This window comes from Hermetia illucens, chromosome 4 (genome assembly GCF_905115235.1).
Source record: "Hermetia illucens chromosome 4, iHerIll2.2.curated.20191125, whole genome shotgun sequence".
Lineage (NCBI taxonomy): Eukaryota > Metazoa > Arthropoda > Insecta > Diptera > Stratiomyidae > Hermetia > Hermetia illucens.
Genome location: NC_051852.1, coordinates 61075020 through 61097017, shown reverse-complemented (window position 1 = coordinate 61097017; position 21998 = coordinate 61075020). Strand labels below are relative to the sequence as shown.

At 43.7% G+C, this 21998-nt stretch overlaps 1 protein-coding gene across 3 annotated transcripts in view; it reads left to right on the top strand.

Annotated features, from left to right (window-relative positions):
- The window catches only part of LOC119654526 (serine/threonine-protein kinase SIK2-like), a 175575-nt gene that overhangs the window by 49090 nt on the left and 104487 nt on the right, over positions 1-21998 (top strand). The window contains exon 1 of one of the 3 annotated variants that reach the window (XM_038059966.1): positions 20753-21919. The exons of 1 other annotated variant lie outside the window; for it this stretch is intronic. The gene's annotated coding sequence lies outside the window, so the exon portion shown is untranslated. Of the gene's footprint in view, positions 1-20752; positions 21920-21998 lie in introns of those variants that run through there. One more of the 3 variants, XM_038059970.1, reaches the window with a different exon arrangement.

Below are 21998 nucleotides of genomic sequence, written 5' to 3'. Positions count from 1 at the left end.
AAATTCCGATCAGGCGACATGACCCTCCAAAGTGAACCTCGTGGACACCCAGGACCACCGATCGACAACGACGAGTTGCGTTTGATAGTGGAATCTGATCCCCGATCATCGATTCGTGACATTGCAGAGAAAATAGGCGTACACTATTCGACAGTATCTCGGCACTTACAACAGCTTGGAAAGGTGAAGAAGCTTGATAAGTGGGTTCCGCATGAACTGAACGAGCAAAACATGGCGCTGTGAATGGAAATATCCAGTTCTCTACTCAACCGCAACAGGAACAATCCCTTTTTGCGCAGAATAGTGACATGCGATGAAAAGTGGATATTGTACGACAACCGTCGCAGATCAGCGCAATGGCTAGATGCCGATCAGCCTCCACAACACATGCCAAAACCGAGCCTTCACCCGAAGAAGGTAATGGTAACTGTTTGGTGGTCTGCATCTGGAATTATTCATTATTCGTTTTTGGAGCGTGGTGAAACAATTAATGCAGAGAAATATTGTGCCCAACTTGATGAAATGCACGTGAAATTACGTGTTCAGCGGCCTAGATTGGTCAACAGAGATGGAGTGATACTGCTCCATGATAACGCCCGACCTCATGTTTCCAGAATGACGGTCCAAAAATTAAATGAATTACGATATGAGACTCTTCCTCATCCACCATATTCACCCGACCTCTCGCCAACCGACTACCACTTTTTTAAGCATTTGGATCACTTTTTGGCGGGGAAACAATTCAGCAATGAAGTAGCTGTCAAAAGTGCCTTTGAAGAATTTCTTAGCTCTAGAAACCCAGACTTTTACGAAACTGGAATAAATGCCCTTGTATCTCGTTGGGAGAAGTGCATTGAAGCTGCTGGTTCTTATTTTGACAAATAAAATTAATTTTCATAAAAGTTATAGTTTTTTGAAATTTTACTCAAATATCCGACATTTCATTTGCAACAACCTAATAGCATCTGGTAATTTTTCTTGTTCCGCCAATACTTGTGTTGTACTCAGTTATGTTTATTTTCTCCGTCTTCCTTCTGTGATCTGCACTACGTGGGAATACGTGTTTTGGTCTTTTCATTGTATCAGTTCTTACGTTTATATATGCTTTCTTAAAACTCCTCTCCCCTAGTATAGTTTTTCGCAGTGCATCAATAGTGTTGGTATTTATATTACATGAGCAAAATCCTTTTTTTTGCATGAACTTAAATACTATTTAGTACCTTTTTGTCAGATTTATTAATACCATATTTTTCCCCGCTTCCCGCAACACTGATGAGCGCACTCTGGCTAACAGCAGCCTACAACTTTCCCTCCCTTCTCGATCGATGATGGAACATAACACCGAGATATTTGATGAACAGTTTGGACTCTAACACATGCTGAAAGAAACCTTAAGATTTCTCCCAGTTTACGCTGCTCACTTGTACAGCCTCAGTCTTGTGTTCTGCCAACTCTAACCCACATGATATCAGCCATTCCTTGATCAACTGGACCGATGTCTCATATGTCCAGGCAACGTAATCAAGATGTTTGTCTATTATAGAAATTGCGATGTCGTCAGCAGCCAATCAGGGTAGCTTGTGGCCGAAGTTTGATATATAGCACATGGTCTTACATGAAATTCCACAGTAATGCGCCCAGCGCTGATCCTTGAGGCACTCCGCCGATTACCAAATATTCAACTGGGCTTTCGTCGGTATCATAGAAAGACTTTCTATTCACGAAAAAGTCTCTAATGATTAGCTGAATATACGTCGGTACATTAAGCTAGCTTAGGGATCTTATAATGTGCTGTCATTGCGCTGAACTGAAAGCATTCCTCACATCGAGGGTGATGATAGCAAATAAATTTTTGATACCGCCTTGCCACCTTATACCTGTAATTGCTTTCTCTGCCAGACTGACCACGGTGTTGATAGCGCCTTAATTTCTGCTTCCTCTATAAACGGGAGCAATCAGCACATTCGGTATTTCGTCAAACTCGGGTCATTCTACCAGGGTTTCGATAATTTGTGGTGCATTATTTCTGCGTTTTGACATTGAAGTATCACAGGCTGCGACCACCTTTCAAACTATTTGTTCAGATTTTTTTCGCTGTATCAGTTGGCATGGAACTTTCCTTAAGTGCCTCAGCGAACATTTCCGCTTGAAACATCGCCCAAGATGACTTTGTGTGTCTGAGATACTCCATTCTCCTGCTCTCCATTACACTAGATAGTATAGCTTGATAGTGGCTATGAGTTTAAGAGTCACTAACTCATCATCATCATCAACGGCGCAACAACCGATATCCGGTCTAGGCCTGCCTTAATAAGGAACTCCAGACATTCCGGTTTTGCGCCGAGGTCCACCAATTCGATATCCCTAAAAGCTGTCTGGCGTCCTGACTTACGCCATCGCTCCATCTTAGGCAGGATCTGCCTCGTCTTCTTTTTCTACCATAGATATTGCCCTTATAGACTTTCCGGGTGGGATCATCCTCATCCATACAGATTAAGTGACCCGCCCACCGTAACTTATTGAGCCGGATTTTATCCACAACCGGACGGTCATGGTATCGCTTACAGGTTTCGTCATTGTGTAGGCTATGGAATCGCCCATCCTCATGTAGGGGACCAAAAATTCTTCTGAGGATTCTTCTCTCGAACGCGGCCAAGAGTTCGCAATTTTTCTTGCTAAGAACTCAAGTTTCCGAGGAATACATGAGGACTGACAAGATCACAGTCTTGTACAGTAAGAGCTTTGACCCTATGGTGAGACGTTTCGAGCGGAACAGTCTTTGTAAGCTAATAAAGGCTCTGTTGGCTGACAACAACCGTGCGCAGATTTCATCATCGCAGCTGTTATCGGTTGTGATTTTCGACCCTAGATAGGAGAAATTATCAATGGTCTCAAAATTGTATTCTCCTATCCTTATTCTTCTTCGTGTTTGACCAGTGCGGTTTGATGTTGTTGGTTGACTCGTCTTCGGTGCTGACGTTGCCACCATATATTTTGTCTTGCCTTCATTGATGTGCAGCCCAAGATCTCGCGCCGCATGCTCGACCTGGATGAAGGCAGTTTGCACGTCTCGGGTGGTTCTTCCCATGATGTCGATATCGTCAGCATAGGCCAGTAGTTGGGTGGACTTGAAGAGGATCGTACCTCTTGCATTCACCTCAGCATCACAGATCACTTTCTCGAGGGCCAGGTTAAAGAGGACGCATGGTAGAGCATCCCCTTGTCGTAGACCGTTGTTGATGTCGAATGGTCTTGAGAGTGATCCTGCTGCTTTTATCTGGCCTCGCACATTGGTCAGAGTCAGCCTAGTCAGTCTTATTAAATTCGTCGGGATACCGAATTCTTTCATGGCCGTGTACAGTTTTACCCTAGCTATGCTATCATAGGCGGCTTTAAAGTCGATGAACAGATGGTGCAACTGTTGTCCATATTTCAACAGTTTTTCCATCGCTTGCCGCAGAGAGAAAATCTGATCTGGTGCTGATTTGCCTGGAGTGAAGCCTCTTTGGTATGGGCCAATGATGTTGTGGGCGTATGGGGCTATCCGACCTAGCAAGATAGAGGAGAATATCTTATAGATGGTACTCAGCAACTTGATACCTCTATAATTGCTGCATTGTGTGATATCTCCCTTTTTATGTATGAGACAGATAATGTCTCGTTGCCAATCGTCAGGCATTGATTCGCTGCCCCATAGCTTGAGCACAAGTTGATGAACCACTTGATGTAACTGGTCGCCTCCATATTTAACCAATTCGGTTGTAATTCCATCGGCTCCTGGCGACTTATGATTTTTTAGCCGATGAATTGCACGGACTGTTTCTCCTAAACTTGGTGGTGGCAGTATTAGTCCGTCGTTTTCAGTTGGCGGGACCTCCAACTCGCCGATGTTCTGGTTGTTCAGTAGCTCATCAAAGTACTCAACCCATCGCTCTAATATTCCCATTCTGTCGGAAATCAGATTTCCCTCTTTGTCTCGGCAGGATGAGCATCGAGGTGTATAAGGCTTCATCCTGCTGACTTGTTGGTAAAACTTCCGCGCCTGGTGCGGTTGCTCCCTGTGCTTTTCTAGTTCACAGACTTGTTGGTTCTCCCAGGCTTCCTTTTTCCGTCTGTGAAGTCGCTTCTCCGCTCGACGGAGTTTGTGATAAGTCTCTGCGCGTGCCCGCGTTCTTTGAGAATGCAACATTACTCGGTATGCGGCATTCTTCCGTTCCGTTGCTAGCTTACATTCATCGTCAAACCAGCCGTTCCGACTCCTTTTGCGGCTGGGGCCAAGTATATTTGTGGCCGTATCCATGATAACGTTCTTCAGGTGGTTGTGAAGATCATTAGTTGATGCTTCATCTCCAGGTCCTCTGTTGACTGCGGTTATTGCGGCATCCATTTCCCTCTTATAGGTGTCGTGCAGGGTTGTGTTGTGGATGGCTTCAGTGTTCACTCTCACCTGATTGTCAGAGGGGATTCTAGGTGGTATTGTTATTCGAGCTCGGAGCACCATGCCAACGAGATAGTGATCCGAGTCTATATTGGCCCCCCTATATGTTCTGACATTCATCAAGGCTGAGAAGTGGCGGCGTTCGATCAACACGTGGTCAATTTGGTTGAAAGTGGTCCCGTCTGGAGAGGCCCACGTATGTTTGTGGACTGCTTTCCGCGCAAACCAGCTACTTCCAACAACCATTTCGTGTGACCCTGCTAATTAAATAATCCGCAGTCCGTTATCATTTGTTTTCTCGTGTAAGCTATGGGAGCCAGCGTATCGCCTGAATACGGGCTCCTTCCCTACTTGGCAGTTAAAATCTCCAAGTATGATTTTTATATCATAGCTGGGACAGGCTTCGAGGGTTCGTTCTACTGCCTCGTAGAAGGTATCCTTCTCCGACCCTGCAGTCTCCTCGGTAGGGGCGTGAACGTTTATGAGGCTTATATTTCCAAACTTGCCTCGCAAGCGCAGAGTGCATAGCCGTTCGCTTATGTTTTCAAAGCCGATAACAACAGATTTCATTTTTTGGCTGACTAAGAAACCTACTCCAAGGTTTACTGGATGACCGCTATAATATATGGGGCTCTTCTCCAGGAAACCGATCCCTGTCCATCGCATCTCTTGTAACGCTGTTATATCAGCCCTATATTGAGACAGGGTATCGGCTAGCTGCTCATCAGCTTTATCTGTGTACAGGGAGCGCACGTTCCATGAGAAAATGCGCAAATCGTTAATCCGTTGTCGTTGCCGGGTTCGTCGTTGTAAAGTCCATCCTGTCCAAGGCTCCTTTCGTGGCTCCGTAACATCGATTTTCCATGTAGGGTTGTCAGCCCTACCCAACCCCCAACCTGGAGGACCAGTTGGTACAGTTTGTCTCCGCGGGAGACTCGCTTTCATCCTTCTCCGTCTGCAGCTTTTCGTTACGAAAGAGCTCCCAGCGGTCACCACGTGGAGGTGGAGGTAGGGTTTGTTAGTAGAGCTGTTGGTGTTGGTTCAGCAGGCATTTCCCAGGTTTTATGCTCCATCGTGGGTACCAATCCACGTTTCGCCCTGAGACCTATACTACCCTTTGACCACCAACTCGCCTGGTATCACCACGTCCACATTAAGCTCTTGGACTGACTGACCCAAAAGATCATATTCCAGATATCTAAAAGAGATAGCATGATATATTTTCTCCTGAATCCTATAGACAACCCATCCGATATTAACTTTGCCAGCTTGCGGGAACTTACTTGCCCACACAGCTGGCAAACTGATTGTTGCCGTTTGTGTGCCGCCGTAGGTTTTTTATTGCGTCGATACTCCTGTCTGGAATTAGTCGTTCCAATTCCTTTCGTATGTCATCCTTCGTCGTAATCTCGTCGCGGCCCTTGTACTTCAGGGCAATCTCGTTTGTCAATTGCCTCACGTTGCCTCACCAGCTTACCTAAGGTTCTCCTCGTTTTTCTGGTCACATCCATTCAATTTCTGGTCGCGTCCATTTGTCCGGGGTTCTCTCTTCAGAGTTCTTCTGATCATTGTGCCATTGTCCTCTAGGCCACTTAGCGTCGGATCTCCCTTGACCACAGAATCTCAGCGTAAGAAGGGACACCTCGGTGACAATTGTGGATGAAGCTTCTTTCATTTTACCTGGGTATTTGGCTTCACAATGGTCCCAACATTTGCCCTCATCTTTTGGGGTTTTATTTGTGAAACCGACTTAGAATCGATATGTTCTCCCCTGCTGCTGGGTCTTTGGATACTTGTAGCTTTATTCCCTCTACAGCTTTTCGAGTGGTTCGCTCCATCCTTTTGGTAACAATAGGCATCTGCCGCAATGGAGTCACCGTAGGAGTTTGTAGCAGTCCTGCATTCCCTGCATATTGGCCAGGCGAACAGAACTCGCTCATGGCCTTTTCGCAGGTGTTTCTAAGGTTTCAAGCCAGCACCTTAATATATTGTGTTTCAGCCCGACGAATTCGTAGAGTGTTTTCTGGGTATTATCCATCAGGCAGTTTTCCATCCTAAGTACTTCCACTAGCACTGCATTAATTTTTTGGCATGTACCACTTCTTTCTTGCTGTACCCGGCACAGGCGTTACTACTATCATCCATCTGGGCGGATAGAGTAACATTTTACCGCTCGCCTAAAAGACTCCATTTCGTCAGATCTTTGAACGATGGGTCAATTGGACATAATTTCATATAGCCAAATTTCAGTTGACGTTTTTGTTCAGGCATCAAATACTACACGGACCTTAGTTGCACTACTATCAGTTTTCAGTATACGAAGATGAGAAATTAAGTAGGGTACTGGTAATAAGTTGTTACGGTGGATCATACACTTGGATGAATTAGACGTACGATTTTTGGTGAATCGCCTTCCAAGTGGTATTGAGGTATTGAAGTATTGTGTGCGATCTGTCTTGAATCAACAAGAGCGGAGTTGGTTATCAACAAATACCTCTTGTGGTGTGTTAAGCGAAATGAGGTTTGCATCGTTTATCCGCAACTGTTAATGTAGGTTGCGTATAATCAACTTCACCGCTCAATGTATAACACTGTTTAAAAGGAAAAGTTTCCAGTTTAAGTATAGATTCATTTTTTAAGAATTGCAGACAGCGAAACACGCTCAATGAACTCTCCGTGCTTTCCTAATCATCCTTGACAATTCCACAAGTTACATGGTTTGTTCCCCCTTGATTGACCTTACCGGCAATCACTCAACCAAACACAGTGTTGAAGAGTCGATAAGTTGTCGACTAGCTTAATCTAGCTATCTGTTAACAGCTGGTGGTATAATTTTGCTCCCAGCAATACATCAATTCATTGTGAAGATTGAAATCAGGTTCAGCCAGCGAAACGTTTTCCGGTATTCTCCAATTCGGTCTCCGGTCCCATAATTTCGTTGGCTGCTTGGATACAATATGGGGCAATATGAAGGCTTCAAGTCGAGAGAAAAGTTGATGCGGTGTGGTCCTCCCTATTGTCCTTGCCTGTACCTTCAATTCGGCGAGTAAATTTTGCTCTGTATTCCCCAGTGTGTTCGGTAATAGCCGTAACCTCTTGGCGTTACCTAGCAAAACATAATCTTGACGTTTGAAATGATTTGAAGCTGCCGGTGTTATTGATGAGTGCTTTGGATTATGAACATGTTCCTTTTATTCCTACTTTCTTGCTGATCTTCAGTCAGTTGAATAACTTTGCTGTTGGTAGTTAGATTTCAGACAAATAACACACAATTTGCGCTTTTGTGCGAATCTTAGCCGCTTGGTAATCGATAGTCGCAAATACTTCTTGCACGACAAAAGCAGATGAGCCACAGGATGACACGTTATACACTTGAAATCACCTTTCTCGTTTGCCATCACTGAAGGCAATCATTTTGTAGTTCCTTGCTAGTCTTTCTGACCGATTGATCCAAATGATTGGAAGTGATTCTCCAAAAATGTTAAGTCAGGGAACCGGAAGCTACGTGCTTCAAGTATAAAAGGCTTTATGTTAACCTATGTGAGAAACGATGAGTGCATGAAAGTTTCGTGTATACATGGTTAAAAATTCCATTGCTTTCCATTATTTACAAAGCCATTTACACAAATAATTTAATCTGGAAAACTCATACGCATCACACTAGGAGTTCAATATTATTAGTAAATGTGATCCAGATAAAGATACAAACAAGTCGGGAAACCGGAAGCTGGGCGCTTCAGTTATGAAAGGTTTTGTTTGCTTCTTGTGTGAGTATATTTGAGTGTAGAACTATCCCATTTGTACGTAGCCCGTTAAGAATATGCATTTAGCATATCAGATTTAGTACTTCGGGTTGTAAATTTACACGGTGAAGACAACTTTGAGCTATTGTAACTTTGTTACTAACAGTATGATTTTGACCAAACTTGGAGATGATATGCTTCATATTATATTTTATACTACTACCAACTTTTATAACTCTGAGATAAAATTCAGGGGGGTTTTACTCAATTTTCCCAAAATATGGTAATATACTATATATATATACACTATTATTAACTTAATTTGGACGGATATCGATATGGAGAGTATTTTGAGGTTTGAGCACCACATATAGGCAGCTTCATGATTTTTTTCAGATTTTTCGGGTGAGTAGTTTCTGAGAATAGCTCTGTTAAAGAAATCATCTATTTCCACCCCTCCCACTCCCCGCTCTTTTAACTAATCTCAAAACTAAGACTGGCTTCGAAAAGTACTAATTGAGACCTTTCATTTGATACCCCACATGCCTATATTTGGTAAAAAAAATTTTGCCGTTGAGGTTTACTTTTCAAGCGGATGTTCGGTTATTGCAACACAGCGTGCATTTCGGAATCGCTTTAATTTAGCCCCGTTGGCTCCCGTCCCAGACCGCAAATCAATTGTTACATGGGTCACTACATTCAGACAAACTGCAACTGCGACAAAAGGAAGAACTGGAGTCCCTCGGCCCGTAAGATCACCTGAGAATATTGAAGCAATGAGAGCGTCAATGTTGCGATCGCCACGGCGTTCTGCGCGCAAACACGCATCTGCCCTTGGACTATCCGATCGTTCTGTGAGAAGAATTCTTCGTGATGATCTTCATTTTCATCCCTATAAGATGGCGATAGTGCAGGAACTTTCAGAACGTGATGTCGTTCCCGAGGGTGCTATTGTTTTTTTAGCGATGAAGCCCATTTTCATTTGTGTGGGTCGGTTAACAAACAAAACATGCGCTACTGAGCTGACACCAACCCTCGATAATTGCATGAAAAGCCTTTGCATTCACCCAAAGTCACAGTGTGGTGTGCAATTTCCTCAGCTGGAATTATTGGTCCCTGGTTTTTCGAGGAAAATGAGGTTACAGTGACAGTGAATTCGGACCGGTAGGTAAACATGCTACAGAATTTTTTTTTTCCACGGCTAGAAAATTTGGATTTGGGGGACACTTGGTTCCAACAAGACGGTGCAACAGCACACACTTCAAGAGCATCGATGGCTGTTTTGAGGGAACACTTTCCAGAGCGCCTTATCTCAATTAGAAGCGATTTGCAATGGCCGGCACGCTCTCCCGATCTGTCCCCTTGTGATTTTTTTCTATGGGGTTTTTGAAATCTCGTGTTTATGTGAACCGTCCAAGAAGCCTACAAGATTTGAAGACCAACATCCAAGAAGAAATTGCCAACATAACACCTGCTATGCTAACAAGAGTCATGACAAATGCCAGAAATCGGTTTACGCAATGTATGGAGAATGGGGGACGTCACCTAACAGATTTGATCTTCAAAACAATGTAAATAAAAACTTTAGACATGTACCTAAATTATAAAAAATAAATAAATATTTTCCGATGCATACAATAGTTTTTATTGAGTTTTGAAAAAAGGAAGTTATGCTGCCGCACCCTGTATTTGCTTCGGCGCTCTAATCGTCTGCGAGCAAATTCAGTAGCGATAAGCAAGCGAGGTAGTCAGAAGACAACTCTTAAATCAGCTGCTGATCGTGATATAGTTTTATTATTTATATTAGATGTTCAGAGCGGATCAGTACAAGCCTAACTCACCTTATGGTAGCCCCTCTCCTGAACTGCGTGTAATTGTTAATAAAAAGTATCCTTTTCCAAGTTTCCGTTGGTATGTGGCACGGCACAATTGTGCTAATTTGAAGCGTCGTCTGCTACCACCTGGCGCAATGTAATAAGAGCTCTCCCTCTTGGAGGAGTACTCTTTAGAATTTCCCGCTAATTTCGCTGGAATTTGCGCTCAAGTAGGACATAGCGAATTTGAAATTTGCAAGTTGTTAGCCCGCAAATTTTACGACAAGTGGAGAATGTTTTGAGTGTATTCTTAAACTCCTCAATTGAATCCATAGGGCAAAACCCTCAATTCAAAGCGCATCCTAGAACAGCTTATAACCACACAATGTGTGTTCGAATCGGGAGACCGTCAAACCCAGCGGCTTTACTCTATTTGAGTACATTGATGGTCGGAATGATTTCTCTTCTGTTTGTAGGAGGAGCTCGTATCCGCATGTTACGGTGATGAGCCATTTGATCCACAAGAGGCGAACTTCACCGAAAGTGATACGATTAAGAACCATGGTGAATGATTCTTCCACATCTTCAAATGCTCGTCATCATGGATGAGGAGTCTATCGTTACCATCCCTTAAGGGGCCATCGAATTCCTCGTCACGCCTGGCCACTTCTTAGTTCAACGACTGATCAATACTTTCCCGGAGGCAGGCCGCATCGAACGGAACCTTAACGGGGTCATCCCGTGTGAAGGCCGCATTTTTGGCTTTTTTAGAAATTTTTTGTGAAGAACTGGATATAGATGCAAATACGAATTGTTCACCATAGATTTATTAATATCTTGAACGTGCATAGTAATTTTTCCAGCCCGATCACATAGTTCGTTATTGAAATACAGAGTAATTTATTCACCCATCTCCAAAAAAAGGTGTTTTTCTGCTGCCACGCGAGGGGGCGCTGCGATCATCTTAGAGAAAAAAAGTAAACGGCATTTGTGTAGTTAGCTTAGACGAGTCACTTCGGTGAGTTTAAGTGCGCAGGTTTTGTCCACATATTTCACGGTATTGGATTATTATGACGAGCTAGATATATAGTACATCAGAATTCTAGTTACACGTCAGTTTTATTGGGCCTGGTATTGAAATTTGCAGTTTTTGCCACGTAGAGTGGGCGATCAGATGAGAATCTTCAGCTTCCCTGCATTGTTGGATTGCATCGTAGTTCCTCGAGTCATCCACGTCCGCACGATTGCACATTGTCTGCCACCACGAGAATTATTTGGTATTTAACGAGAACGAGTTCACATCGTATAACCCTCTCAGGGACATCATTTTGTGCGGTTCGTAGACAGGTTTGGATTTTGTCATATAGGGTATCCTCATATTTGCCCCGACAGATTAAAATAATATCATCAGCGTAACCCAGGACCTGTATTCTAGTGTTTGTTAGCTCTCCTAGGAGTTCATCAACTACCATGTTCCACATTAATGGTGATAACACCCCACCTTGTGGACAACTTTGGGTATTGTTCATGACAATAGCATTTGCACCTGCCGGGACTTCTATTCGCCTACTTTCTACTATTCTGGCCATCCAGAGAGTCTGGGTGTTTCTCACTCCCTTGTGGATTAGCGCAGCTCGTATCTATGTGTGCGATGTGTTATTGAACGGTCCCTAGATGTCCGAAAATGCGCACAGTACTATTGTCTTTGTTTCTATAGCATCCCGTACTACATCCATAAGCTGATATAGTCCAGCTGATAAGCTGATGCAGTCCTACTCAGAAAGGGTGTTGACATGGGTGTAGGGGGATTACGGGGATTATAATATAGTTATGTACCATCTTCTTCACCGTTTTAAGTACGAGCGATGTCAGGCAAATTGGTCTGAAAGATTTAGGGTGAAAAGGATCCTTTTACCCATTTTCGGCATAAAGAATATTCTTGCCCGTTTCTATGCTTTTGGTATATATCCCAAGACTATACTGCCCCTTACCACTATTAGGAAAAATTCTAAAATTATTTCAAGGCCATTCTGGAGTAGTGCTGGAAAAATGCCATCTACTCCGGGTGATTTCAATGGTTTAAAGATTCCCAATACCTATCTTACTCTAGCTTCCGAGCATACTTCTTTCGCTTTTTCTTTCTTCCCCTTGTGGGGTTGGTTGTTGGGGTGCCAAGCCGAATGTTATTACCTTCTGCAGTGGGAAATGAGTTTTAACAAGCAAATGTCTTCCTTTTTTAGACAGACAGAAGAAATTACCTTGTTTTTAACTATAGCCCTGTACGCTTCTGTGGTTTGTTCTATCCCTTCACAGAATTCCATGAAGTTGTTTGGTTTGGCTTCCCTGATCGCGTTACTATACGTCGTCAATGCTCTTTTGTACCTCTGCCATTTTTCGGTTTTTTTTTTCGCTCGTTTTCCTGACAGCCGGACAGGTGACCTCATTAGCGTCAATGACGACTTTGTTGAGGCCTTCCATCACTGTTTAGCTCCTGGTGTCACCGCTCACCTGCAGACGAGGCTGTTGTCACTCAGGTGTCTTATGTAGAGGTCCGAGTCTGTTCTCGTGGGATTCCCTATTCTCTCTACTTCCGCTAGCGTCTTTCTCTCGTAGAACTTGGCCAATCTAACGACTAATTCTGCTGGGGTGTCGTCTCGTGGGAAGTATCCTGGTGCCAAGACTGCCTGTTGAGTTCTTCCGCCATCTTCTAGTGAGACTTGGAGAGCCACTGTAGTTCGCAACTCTAAAAAACATATGTATTTGAAGTTTATGTTGAAAATGATGTAAGCTCTTATTTTATACCCAGGGTTTTGAGCCAGCACTATTCCAATGTTACCTTGGGATTTTGCCCTTGCAGATGCAACTTTTGCATGGTGGAGGTTTGCCTGTGCTATTTTAGTGCCGGCCGTCGGTTCAGTTAACACCTGGAGCTCTTCTATTGTCATCCTCCTTTCGCTGTCCGACTTGAACTGTAGAAGGTTTAGGCCAAGGTCGCTCAGCTTCTCCTCTTCTATGGGCAGCAGGCCCATCTCCCTGCCCGGTTTTGTCCTTTGCTTCCCCAAATCCTTTGTGGACTTCGGTAGGATTTCCACCCAATGTGTCCTTCGAAGTATCCTTTCTTATTTCTCCCTGTGCGTGTGTACAGGTATGTACCAAACTTGTAATTTATGAGGCAGTTACGACGTCTAATTACCTCCAGGAATTGATCGTCTGCCCCGATCATGAGGAGTTTGCTTTTGTCCTCCTCCTTGCTTCTAAAAACTCTCCATAACTGTGTGATGGGGAGGCGTAAAAGTTTCCCCGTCTCAATCGATACGGCTTTGGCAAGGTAAAACGTCATCACGTGTGCCTCCTGGCAGTTTCGGAACTATAGTCCTAAGCCAGTCGCCAGTGTCCTGCGTCGCAAAATATAAGACCTAACCGAAAACGTATGCTGGTAAACACAGGTTTCTTACTCCATCCCTCAAACATCTCCATGATGATAAGGTCCTCAATTATTTCCTGTTCCTCACGAGTGAGTATTTGCTCCGGAAATACTTTTGGCAGTATGGCCAGTCGAATGCACTTTACCGTGCTAGCATAGCTAACGGCAACCCTGATCGTCCTGAGATTTCCCCTTTCGTAGGTTCTGATTTAGGTTTTTTGGGAGCATTTTTCTCTTGTGGGCTGATTTCCGCTGCTTCCTGCTTTCTTGGCTCTGATACTGAAGACTTAGGTCTGCCCTGAGCTTTCAGATAGCACAGATGCCCTTTAGCACCCGCGCCACTGAGGGCTGTGTCGTTCCTAATGTCTGATATCCTGACCTCAGGCGTATGTTTGCTCGTCTCTCCCTTTTGAGCGAGGACCTTTGTTGGTTGCAGCTTTCGCAGTAGACCAATGTTGACTTTGGCTCCACTGCTTGTAATGTTGCCTCCGCCTGATGGGACAGTTTATATGTGATACAGGTACTACCGGAAGGTAGTTTATTATATTTTTTTTGTGTTTTTATTTTTGGTAGTCACTTGAATCCCACAAGTATGAGAGTTAAGAGGTCTTCCGTGCTATAGCTCTCTCCCCCCCCGTAGCACGGTAATACTCACTGAGGTTCCATTCCAACACAGTTACCCCGACAGCAAACTATCCAATATACACGGTTTGCATAACACCCTGAATTGGGAGAGGTGTTTTTCGACTCCCCAGTCTAGATCCGTAGCATTTTGTTGATATTAGGCTTACCCCGTACAGGCTGTGACCATCACCACCCACTAATGACCTTGGTAAACGAGAGGCTTGGCTCCTGGGAAGCCACATATCAATTCTAGAGAGAGCTAGGTTGGCTCGCAGAAGGATGTATTCCGCATCAGTCTATCCAGTAGTCCACTGCTTGACCTCTTCATCCATATAATTATGATTTTAATTTTTCCAGATAATTACCCAAAATTCATTCTTTCAATTGCATCTTATCTTAATCATATTCAATTTACTCGTATTTTAATTGCATATCATACAGGCTTTAATGACAAACATCATACTGGAAAGTTTGGTGTAAATCCTATTATTATCAACAAAGTTATATTAGGTCAAAGTTTCTTCTTTGTCTGGACCACATCGAATATGTTCAACGTATATACACTACATAAATGGATCTTAATGATTTTACTCTAAGTTTGAGGACGCTTTAGTTCATTATATTTTATTAAATAGCCAACTTTTGAGGTGCTACCACAGTGCAGTGTCGCGTAGTATAATTGCAGTTAGTCGATGGATCATCCATCGGCACACTCAATTTATATAATACCCAGGAAATTATAAATTATTATTTAAGGGGGTCATCCCGTGTGTCGGGTTGGAGAAATCGATTTTTTTTTTGCATGAATTGTATCTATATATAGTGGAGAATATGTTGGCAAAGGGATTTTCCGATATTCCGAGTCCTTCAGAAATTACAGTGTTAAACAGGTAAGGAGTTTGCAGCCGCGACTAGAGTACTCCCTGAGAAAGAGTATCGAATCTTTTTTTACCTGTTAGTTTTTTACCTGAGCCTTATAAATTCGAACACAGGTATAAATATAAAAAAAAGGAAAACCAATCAATTATCTAAACTTATTTGCTGTTTGGAATAAAAAGGATAATCCAGTCTAGAGTGAGCACTGAAAGGCTTTCAAGCTATACTCAGTTATATTTTATTGGGAGTATTGTGCTGTTTGTGTGTTCAGTGATTTTTTTAAATGCATCGTACGAAGGGAGATCGCTTTAACGTTCAACGTCATGCTCGCACTAAAAAACGAGTATTTCATGGGAATCGGTAGTTATCAGAGAAGAAAAAGGACTTCGCATCAACATCAGCAAAGAAACTTTTAGCAAGCATGAACATGGATGTTCCAATTGCGACAAGTTTTGTATATTGTATACTGGATTTTGCTGGAGTTTTCTCCGGTATTTCTGCAAATTTCTGCAAAAAAATAAAATATACGTGGTAGTAGAAAAGGAAGGAAGGAAAGTAGTAGTAAATTTGGGAAACTTTCTTCCATAAATGTTCTACAGACGAAAATCCTCAGCATCAAAATTGTCCAGCAGGCGAGGACAGTTGGTGCAAATGGCGCAAAGCGGAAGCTAAAGGAGAACTGGATAGTTTTCACCACGAGAAGGCACCTTTGACTGAAGAAGTTCAAACAGTCATCAAACCAATCTACGAAGATTTGTCACGAGATGATCTCTTGAACAGATGTTTAGGAGCAGAGACCCAGAATAACAATGAGTCGTTAAATGCATTGATCTGAACTTTCGCTCCTAAACACCTTCATTCTAGGGCCAAGGTCGTAGAAATAGCCACTTTTCTGGCTGTAATTATTTTCAATGAAGGATTCAATGGCATTCTCAAAATCCTAGTGACAATGGGATGTCAAGTTGGTCACATATGTCAGGTTTATGTCAACCGCCGTAATGAAGGGCGAATTTAGCGGTCCGAACGACGATCGACTGACCTCGCTAAAAGAGCCACAATTGACACCAGAGAGCAACAATCGGCCTTACAAGACTTTTTTGAAGAAACGGAGGGTGCTCTCTATGGAACAAGTATAGCAGATTAATCATCATCATCATCATCAACGGCGCAACAACCGGTATCCGGTCTAGGCCTGCCTTAATAAGGAACTCCAGACATCCCGGTTTTGCGCCGAAGTCCACCAATTCGATATCCCTAAAAGCTGTCTGGCGTCCTGGCCCACGCCATCGCTCCATCTTAGGCAGGGTCTGCCTCGTCTTCTTTTCCTACCATAGATATTGCCCTTATAGACTTTCCGGGTGGGATCATCTTCATCCATACGGATTAAGTGACCCGCCCACCGTAACCTATTGAGCCGGATTTTATCCACAACCGGACGGTCATGGTATCGCTCATAGATTTCGTCATTGTGTAGGCTACGGAATCGTCCATCCTCATGTATTTCTTCTTTCTTCTTCCTCATGTATTTCTTCTTCTTCTCTCGAACGCGGCCAAGAGTTCGCAATTTTTCTTGCTAAGAACCCAAGTTTCCAAGGAATACATGAGGACTGGCAAGATCATAGTCTTGTACAGTAAGAGCTTTGACCCTATGGTGAGACGTTTCGAGCGGAACAGTCTTTGTAAGCTGAAATAGGCTCTGTTGGCTGACAACAACCGTGCGCGGATTTCATCATCGTAGTTGTTATCGGTTGTGATTTTCGACCCTAGATAGGAGAAATTGTTAACGATCTCAAAGTTCTATTCCTCTATCCTTATTCTTGTTCGTGTTTGTGTTTGACCAGTGCGGTTTGATGTTGTTGGTTGATTCGTCTTCGGTGCTGACGTTGCCACCATATATTTTGTCTTGCCTTCATTGATGTGCAGCCCAAGATCTCGCGCCGCCTGCTCGATCTGGATGAAGGCAGTTTGTACGTCTCGGGTGGTTCTTCCCATGATGTCGATATCGTCAGCATAGGCCAATAGTTGGGTGGACTTGAAGAGGATCGTACCTCTTGCATTCACTTCAGCATCACAGATCACTTTCTTGAGGGCCAGGTTAAAGAGGACGCATGACAACGCATCCCCTTGTCGTAGACCGTTGTTGATGTCGAATGGTCTTGAGAGTGATCCTGCTGCTTTTATCTGGCCTCGCACATTGGTCAGAGTCAGCCTAGTCAGTCTTATTAATTTCGTCGGGATACCGAATTCTCTCATGGCCGTGTACAGTTTTACCCTGGCTATGCTATCATAGGCGGCTTTAAAGTCGATGAACAGATGGTGCAACTGTTGTCCATATTCCAACAGTTTTTCCATCGCCTGCCGCAGAGAGAAAATCTGATCTGGTGCTGATTTGCCTGGAGTGAAGCCTCTTTGGTATGGGCCAATGATGTTCTGGGCGTATGGGGCTATCCGGCCTAGCAAGATAGAGGAGAATATCTTATAGATGGTACTCAGCAACGTGATACCTCTATAATTGCTGCACTGTGTGATATCTCCCTTTTTATGTATGAGACAGATTATGCCTCGTTGCCAATCGTCAGGCATTGATTCGCTGTCCCATACCTTGAGCACAAGTTGATGAACCACTTGGTGTAACTGGTCGCCTCCATATTTAACCAATTCGGCTGTAATTCCATCGGCTCCTGGCGACTTATGATTTTTTAGCCGATGAATTGCACGGACTGTTTCTCCTAAACTTGGTGGTGGCAGTATTAGTCCGTCGTCTTCAGTTGGCGGGACCTCCAACTCGCCGATGTTCTGGTTGTTCAGTAGCTCATCAAAGTACTCAACCCATCGCTCTAATATTCCCATTCTGTCGGAAATCAGATTTCCCTCTTTGTCTCGGCAGGATGAGCATCGAGGTGTATAAGGCTTCATCCTGCTGACTTGTTGGTAAAACTTCCGCGCCAGGTGCGGTTGCTCCCTGTGCTTTTCTAGTTCACAGACTTGTTGGTTCTCCCAGGCTTCCTTTTTCCGTCTATGAAGTCGCTTCTCCACTCGACGGAGTTTGTGATAAGTCTCTGCGCGTGCCCGCGTTCTTTGAGAATGCAACATTACTCGGTATGCGGCATTCTTCCGTTCCGTTGCTAGCTTACATTCATCGTCAAACCAGCCGTTCCGACTCCTTTTGCGGCTGGGGCCAAGTATATTTGTGGCCGTATCCATGATAACGTTCTTCAGGTGGTTGTGAAGATCATTAGTTGATGCTTCATCTCCAGGTCCTCTGTTGACTGCGGTTATTGCGGCATCCATTTCCCTCTTATAGGTGTCGTGCAGGGTTGTGTTGTGGATGGCTTCAGTGTTCACTCTCACCTGCTTGTCAGAGGGGATTCTAGGTGGTATTGTTATTCGAGCTCGGAGCACCATGCCAACGAGATAGTGATCCGAGTCTATATTGGCCCCCCTATATGTTCTGACATTCATCAAGGCTGAGAAGTGGCGGCGTTCGATCAACACGTGGTCAATCTGGTTGAAAGTGGTCCCGTCTGGAGAGGCCCACGTATGTTTGTGGACTGCTTTCCGCGCAAACCAGCTACTTCCAACAACCATTTCGTGTGACCCTGCTAATTAAATAATCCGCAGTCCGTTATCATTTGTTTTCTCGTGTAAGCTATGGGAGCCAACGTATCGCCTGAATACGGGCTCCTTCCCTACTTGGCTGTTCCCCAAGTATGATTTTAATATCATATCTGGGACAGGCTTCGAGGGTTCTTTCTACTGCCTCGTAGAAGGTATCCTTCTCCGACTCTGCAGTCTCCTCTGTAGGGACGTGAACGTTTATGAGGCTTATATTTCTAAACTTGCCTCGCAAGCGCAGAGTGCATAGCCGTTCGCTTATGCTTTCAAAGCCGATAACAGCAGGTTTCATTTTTTGGCTGACTAAGAAACCTACTCCGAGCACATGGTTTACTGGATGACCGCTATAATATATGGTGTAGTGGCTCTTCTCCAGGAAACCGATCCCTGTCCATCGCATCTCTTGCAACGCTGTTACATCAGCCCTATATTGGGACAGGGTATCGGCTAGCTGCTTATCAGCTTCATCTCTGTACAGGGAGCGCACGTTCCATGAGAAAATGCGCAAATCGTTGTTCCTTTGTCGTTGCCGGGTCCGTCGTTTTAAAATCCGTCCTATCCGAGGCTCCTGTTGTGGCTTCGTAACAAGTTGTTTTCCGTGTAGGGTTGTCAGCCCTACCCAACCCCCAACCTGGAGGACCAGTTGGTACAATTTGTCCCGTTTTTAGGCGCGGGAGACTCGCCTTCATCCTTCTCCGTCTGCAGCTTTTCGTCAAGAAAGAGCTCCTAGCGGTCACCACGTGGAGGTGGAGATAGGGTTTGGTAATAGAGCTGTTGGTGTTGGTTCAGCAGGCATTTCCCAGGTTTTATGCTCCATCGTGGGTACCAATCCACGTTTCGCCCCGGGACCTGTACTACCCTTTGACCACCAGATTAATGGTGAGCTAAAATTTTACTGTTGATAATCACATTTAAATTTTCAAATGCGGTTTTCTCGAAACTGCATCTCGAAAATCGGCTGCCACCATAGCTCAAAATCTATCCAACCAAATTCTTTGAAATTTTCACGGCTTTTTTAGTACATATTTCTACGGTCCGCAAACTAGGATAATTGCAATCGGACGTGTAGTTTTTTTTTATTCATAAAAAAAGCCGTAAAAAAACACCCAAATTCAAAAAATTAAGTTTAAAAGCCCACCAAAAATTTACCTTTTAATATTTTCTAATTATCCTAGTTTGCGGACCGTGGAATATTGTCCACATTAAAATGCCGTTTAGCTTTTTTCCCTCAGATGAACACAGCGCCCTCCAGCGTGGCAGCAGAAAAACACCTTTTTTTGGAGATGGGTGCTTAAATTAACACCTACTCCGAAAAATAGCTAGGAAATCGAATTTATCACATATACTAGAGATATCAATAAACATATGCTGAAAAAATCACGTTTCTATCTTTATCCAGTCCTTCAAAATAATTTTCCAAAAAAAGGCAAAAAACGGCCTTCTCACGGGATGACCCCCTTAAGGGAAAAAACCGATCAACCTGTAAAAGTGAGGGTTATGGAGGTTGGCTTCCTGCTTAGGATTCGAAGACCATTCTTAATCACAAATTTGAATGGTATCATCCACAAGAAGTGAGCTCAATTTTAGGAGTTGAGAGAAAGTATTTTACCGTTATATGTATGTCTACCATAGTAAATATTTTTATGAATTGTTATAGATTAGAGATAAAAGTGGGATAGTCAATTTTATAATTGGTTGTAGTCCAGATATTCATTTCTTATCAATCAATTAAATGACTGAAAACATTCACCTGTCAGTGTGGCTACCCGGCGAAAAGACGTCAATGTTTCCCACGACCACGACAGCAGAGAACGAACGACCTCGCCGATAAGCGCGAGTGCGGAAGCTTTTTTTGTTATTTGCATTGTCGGCGTCGTAAAATTTCCCCCCCTGTCGCCAGCCACCCACAACTGCTACCTGACGTTCACTGCTCCCTTTTCCCCCTACAGCTATGACGTGAGCGATTGAACTGTGGCCGGTATTGGCCTCGACAGTATCTCGTAGGTCGCTCACAGTTTGCTCGTTTGCACAGACAATCCGCCCGGCCGCTTGTAAGTGAACGATTCTGGAGTATAGTCGGATTCTGGTGTATAATCAGCCGACGAAAGTTCTCTGTGTCTTCTCATCAGTGCTGAGCGTTTAGTATGCGCGCACACTGTATGTGTATGCTCTGCTCGCCCATGGAGGAGCTGAGCTTTGAGATTCGTGGGAGCCTCCCCAGAGCGTGCGTATCCACATGCTACAAACATTTCTAGTAATTTTCTTGGCAACGTAGCTTGAAAGAAAAGATTTGGGGTTTCGGCCTTTAGTGTGATTCGGTGTTCTTCTGGTCTCGGGCCGCTCTCCAGACCATAAATCCGTAGCGCGGAGTTGTGATATCAGTTTTTCCATCGCTTTCCTCCCTTGGAACAAACAGTGTTTTCAGGAAATAAGATTAAAACCGTGGCTTTCCATTCTCCGCATTCATATTTTGTTTTTCAATATCTAATATTCCACTATGAAATTATGTGCACTTGGCTAATCCCGGCTTGTACAGACTTCGTCACTATTGACGCTACGTTGCTCAGTATCGTCCAGTCTTGTGCGTAAAATCAATTTATAGATACTTGCGTGTATATGTTCAAAGATCTCGGAAGTAAATCAGGGGACGTAAAGTGCGAAGAAGGATATTTCGGGCGTGTGTACGAATGATTCTGCCATTTAGGGAAAAACAAATCAAGTGGCACATTTGCGGTGCTTGATGCGATAAAAATCTTGGAGAGGTTTCAGACTTGAGTCTGACAAATTTCAAACGAAAGAAAATAAAAGTTGGAATCTCGTTACAAAAATATTCGAAATCTTTGTAAACTACTGCGGGTTGCTGTCATGTGTCCACCCCATGGCATAGCTCTCCGATGTTGCCTCCTTAGGCCGAACAATTCTGTTTTTAAATACTTTGGGGGATGTTACCTGCTGTTTGTTCATACGATTCGTAACTACGAATGCTGGAATTTCCTTTAGACTTTCTGTGTGCGGTCATAATCGACGACGAACGTTGCCTGCGGACTGTGATTTTCCGTGTCAATAGCCATCCATCATCGTGTCGCGGATTTTTCTAATTACGTTTGTAGTAAAGTGATGGTGCTTTTTGAATATCGATCAGTGAGAAAATAGAAATGCATGCAAAGTCATAGTTTGCTCGAAGATTAAATTCCAAAGTGTTTCCTCGGAAAAGTCGGCAAGTGCCACAGAAGTGGGCAGTAGTTTGGGAGCATGAGAAAAAGCCATAATTTTGCTAGCTTGCTCGTGCCGGTGTAAAGTGCATCCACTGTGATTTAGGATTTATTTACGGAATATTACAGAAGATATGATAAAGGCGTTCCTTCAATACAGCTAGAACATGGAGGTGAGTAGCAGCTTTGGTAAAGAGTACCAAAATGTTAATAAAAGATAATATGCCGAGCTGCCAACTTGAAAAACGGCTG